Below are 4,947 nucleotides of genomic sequence, written 5' to 3' on the forward strand. Positions count from 1 at the left end.
TCCTCCAACTGCAACATGGGGCTTTCTAAACGACTGCTTTTTAAATTGACGCTTGCAAATGATCAAATCTGACGGAACAAGTGACATGGATTTGCAGGAGAACCGCCTTGTGCACTTTGGATGCCCGCGCGCTGGTGAGTTGCTGGCGGTGAAAACCTGTGCAAAATTATTGGCGTGGACAAAACAATCTCTTACTGCTCACACTGGAACTCGAGGCTGCTATGATGATTCTGGCTTATCTAATTATGCAAGGAAGCCCCCTCCCCTTCTCTCTCTTCCACGGTGATTCTCTCTCTCTCTCTTCCCGCCACATGGATATCTATATATTATAATATTTTGAACACTTCTTAGGTCCATTGATTGCCTCAGCACATTATTAGTACAGAAAAATTCTTGGATAGAAAACAGGCTTTCTCGCGACGCTTGGAAAATGATGAACTGGCTAAAACACTCGAACAGTAGATTGACATGTTTACATCTAATGAACAAGGTATCACCGCTAGAAATGCGAGGGAAAGCTAATGTCGCCGGAATTAAATGGGAAAGGTATAGCTGCTGGAAATACGTGGGAAATCTTCATTCAAAAAAAAACTTTAATATAATCTTAATTGCACACTTTTGTTATAGTAATGCGAATACATTACTAAATTAGATTGGTCTTGCTTGTACGGATTGACTGATTTCCACTGATTCATGGGGATACGTCACATGTACATCATGTTGATGATCTACCTTGAATGCATTCGCTGAACCAAAAAAAAGCCCCCTACCTTCTGTAAATATGACTGATTTCGAGTAGGATGCACCTGGTGGGAGATCTGCCTTCCATTGATTTCTGGGGATAGCTCACATGTATATCCTGTTGGTGATCTGCCTTCCATTCATTGAGCCATAAAAAACCACCACCTTTTGCAGTTTATTGTGAAATGAGTGATTACAAATAGGATACACATCTGACACGATAAAAATGTTATTTGTAGTGGAGTGTTGTATGTTGATTCATGAATTGTTTTGTTTGCATGATTGACCGGGCATTAGTGTCCTGCATATACCTCCAGTGGTTTACAATATCTAGGTAGTGAATGTTGAACAATCCAATGCAGTGAGCTGTCACTGACGTAAATGCGCAGGAAAGCTACCAGCGCCAGAATTACGCGGGAAAACTATCGATGCTGGAAATACGTGGGAAAGCATCATTTGAAAACTTCAGTTTTATCTTAATAGCACATTTGTATTACTGTAAAATAGGAATGTGTTCTTGAAGTAAATTGGTCAAATTCGAATGGATCAACTGATTTCAATTGATTCATGAGGATATGTCACATGTATATCTTGTCCGTGATCTGCCTTATATTCATAGAACCATAAAAAAGCCGCCACCTTTTATAGTTTATATAAAATATGACTGAATACCTGTAGGATGCACATCTCATGGGAGAGAAGGGAGTGTTGTATGTTGATTTGTGAACTGTTTTATTTTGCATGGCTGACCGATCAATACAATATTATCCTGCACATACATATCTCCAATTAACTGGAATTTCTAGTTTCTAGGTAATGAATAAATGCAATGAGCTATCACCGCTGCAAATGTGCGAGAAAGCTAAACCACCATTGCTTGTGTGCTCTTATTCCTTTTCAGTTATTTTTGTAAGAGCCATGTGTGTGTGTGGCCCTCGAAAAGCATATGAGCTGAAATAATGCCGATGTGATGATATTGAGCAATTTAGATAATTGAAAAGCACAGGGGCTGCACCAATGCTGCTTAGTTTGGTTGCTGTGAGATTCAATGGTCTTCTTTTAGATATGTGTGTTCTGTTTTGACCATGGCTGTGATGATGAACACTTTAAGAATACATGCCAGTTCTGCTTCTGAAAAATCGTGATTGGAAAAATTGTTAATATTCAGGTGTGTTGGTGCAGTGTGTCTGTGTGTGCGTCACGAGCATGTTGCTTGTCTCAGTCACGGCTATCGGGCAGCCTTATGTAGAAGATCTGAGTTTAGTTGTGTTCCCTATAACGGAATTTGCGATGTTGTTTGGGGCGTACCGTTTGTGTCGTTTGAGCTGTCAGGTAGCCATAAGTAGAAGAGCTGAGTTGAGTCGCAACTGGTGTGAAGGATTTGTCGGTACTGCTGCCAATGGCAATATCCTGCCTCGGCAAGGAAAAATCTGTTATTTTGCGAACATTTCTGGTGTTGATCATCTGTTGTTCTGTGTAACCTAGTGGTGGTTTTTCTGGCCTGTCACGACAGTGATGTTGTTCTATTTGGATATCCCGGTGCAGTGTTACGTCATGGACATGCAGTTTCTGTCGTTTATGGCTGTCGTACAGCCATAAGTAGGAGAGCTGAGTCTAGCTGGGTTGTGTGCAATGGAACTGTGTACTTCTGCCAATGGAAATTTTATGTGCCAGTGGGGAAAACATTTGTCGGTCTAAAAACAATTCTCGTGTTAAGGATCTTCCATTCTACATATGGTGTCTTTTTTTCGGTCCATCAATGGCATCGCTATTGTTTCTTTTCAAGTGTCTCGGTGTAGTGGGCATGCCATTCATGTCGTTTTGCTAACATTTAAGTTACTATCAAATCAACTATTCAGGCAATGGCAGTACTGTAACTTGACAAGGGGAAAATTTCCTTTTTGGAGTTGTGCTAAATTTCCGGTATTGGTGATTTGCTATTCTACATAACTCCAATGGCTGTTTTTCTGATCTGTCCATGGCATATTGATGTTGTTTCTATTTGGATGTGTCGGTGCTGGGTGCCTATGCCATCGGCACGCGATTTATGTGGTTTGCCCACTCTATATCCATATATAGAAGAGCCAAGATTATTAATGAAATTACCAGTTTTCCTGCCAATGGTTTATGGTCTGGGAAGTAAAACTTTATCGTTTTGTGAACATTTATTTGTTGACTTGCTTCGGAGGCTCCGAGCATATTTTTGGCATTGCCTATGTGTACAAAGTATCATCATGTGCAGAGTTAAATAAGTTCAGAAATTTCTTATTTCCTGATGGGCGCTTGTTTGCCATTTTTCAGAGTTGGTACTCCAAAAGTTAAGCTAGCATGCATGCACTTCCGCCAATTCTGTGAGGCAAAAAGCAAAGAATCATGATGGTTGGAGCTCATCGGCGCGTCATGTGGTCATGCCGAGTTGATTTGTTATATGCCGCACAGTAATTATTCTCCACAGTAATTCTGTATGTAAACCTGCCAACTTGTTTTGTCTTGTATGGCATTATATTTAGCTCATCTGCAATTATGTGATTGGTAGAACTTGGTTCATTATCTTAATACACCTCTTTGGTGATTCTAAATCTGTTGGCTCTAGACTTCTATTTATAGCATGACTAAATTCTGAAATGGCTTTGATTTTTTTTCTTTCCAAAAAGAGGTTTATCAGGTTTCAATTTGTAGCATGACTAAATCTGTTAGTCAGGGTTCAGTTTTGTCAGCAACAGTGTTAGGCTTTATAGTTCATATGGTTGGATGGGTTGATTGGTTGATTTGTCTAGAGTGGCACCTACTGCTAGTGTATGTTTATGTTTCTTATTAATCTTATTATGGTATTGGCATCTGAATCCTCATGCCTTCGCTGGATTTTGCGCCATAGGGAGCGTGAAGGCAGCATTCAGCGACAAGATGGTGTACTGCCACTGGCAGACAGCAACCGAAGCAAAGAAAGCTTCACGTGAGACTGTATGCAAAGTAGAAAGCATGAAGGCATCTGGCCCAGTCTCCCTTGGTTTCGACCTCGAGTGGAAATCCTTTCCCAGAAGAGGTTTGTTGTTCTGCCTACCCTAATGTTTACTTGCATCCTCAAACTACAAGATGTGGCTTTCTATATGACTGCTTTTTAAGCTGGGTGCAAACAAAGTACAATGTTATTTTGCTCTATAATGTGCAAAGAAAGTATTTTCTGGTGAATGCTGTAGACTGTTTTTTTTTATTTATATTTTGCCCTATTATGATTGAATCATAATCATTGATGTATGAGTACCTCTCAGTTTTGTTGATGCACATGCATGCCTTTGAGATCCAGATTTGCCTTGGTTTTTCTCGGGTCTATATGCTACAAATGTTGATTCCGGTAGCGATGATTTTGTCTTGCGAAAAAGTTACGAAACAAAATGAGGACAGCCATTGCATGCCTCCATTTTCAGTTTGTGCTTGTTTCAAAAACAACAGCTGCTGGATGATTCAATGCCACTGCAATACTATTATTAATTATTATTTTGGTAGTTCATTCGGCGGTCTCGTGTAGTTTCTGCTATACTTGTCAAGTGCAGTTTTCTATGCCCTCAGCCACTAGTGGTTGTGTGCATGCAGGCGTGGAGTGTACTGGTGAAGATGGTGGCTGCAGTGGGAGGCGAGCAGGGCGGCATGGAGGAGGAGATGAGCCAAGATGGCCACTGCCAGGAGTTCACTTCTCTCAACTCGGAGGCATCTTGTACCTACTCCCCTCACCTCATGATGCTCATGGATAGGGTGGGGAAGAATGATAAGGTAAGGCATTCTAGTTTAGCTCCAGGATGCAACTTGCAATTGTTCTTCTTGATTCCTGCATGTGATGCACTCACTATGTCCACCTGATCTGATCCACAGTGGTACTGCAGGTTGGGGTTTTGCGTTTTGCATTAGCAAGACCTGTCTGTTGACTGATTAGTCTCAAGTAACTCGATGTCAATGTTTCCCTTTCAAAGCAGCAGAAAAAAACAAGTAAATTGTTGATCTCTCTTGTCTCCTGGTTTGTTTGGCTCGGTTTGTGTAGCTTTTGCATCAACATGTTCTGTTTCAATGTTGCATCTTGTAAAGAAAATTCCATGTATCCCGCTTCAAGTGATGCGATTCATCACTTTTATTTTTCAACTTGGGCTCACTCTAGTCTAGTAGACACCTGCTTAACAAAACCTCCACATCCACTCATTGTAAGGTACTCCCTCC

At 40.9% G+C, this 4,947-nt stretch overlaps 1 long non-coding RNA gene and 1 other non-coding gene across 4 annotated transcripts; both read left to right on the forward strand.

Annotated features, from left to right (window-relative positions):
• Positions 1–101: 101 nt before the first annotated feature.
• Positions 102–4,716, forward strand: LOC119345197. 3 transcript variants are annotated; one of them, XR_005166953.1, is made up of 5 exons: positions 102–282; positions 3,043–3,203; positions 3,617–3,784; positions 4,333–4,509; positions 4,609–4,716. It is a non-coding gene; the product is annotated as an uncharacterized LOC119345197 (long non-coding RNA). The 3 variants fall into 3 exon arrangements; XR_005166951.1 differs by having other exon boundaries at positions 4,620–4,716; XR_005166952.1 differs by having other exon boundaries at positions 3,043–3,179; positions 4,620–4,716.
• On the forward strand, positions 1,825–1,918 carry LOC119345198. Its single transcript, XR_005166954.1, has one exon. It is a non-coding gene; the product is annotated as a small nucleolar RNA Z223 (small nucleolar RNA).
• Positions 4,717–4,947: the final 231 nt, after the last annotated feature.

The sequence above is a fragment of the Triticum dicoccoides genome, unplaced genomic scaffold (genome assembly GCF_002162155.2).
Source record: "Triticum dicoccoides isolate Atlit2015 ecotype Zavitan unplaced genomic scaffold, WEW_v2.0 scaffold214534, whole genome shotgun sequence".
NCBI lineage: Eukaryota > Viridiplantae > Streptophyta > Magnoliopsida > Poales > Poaceae > Triticum > Triticum dicoccoides.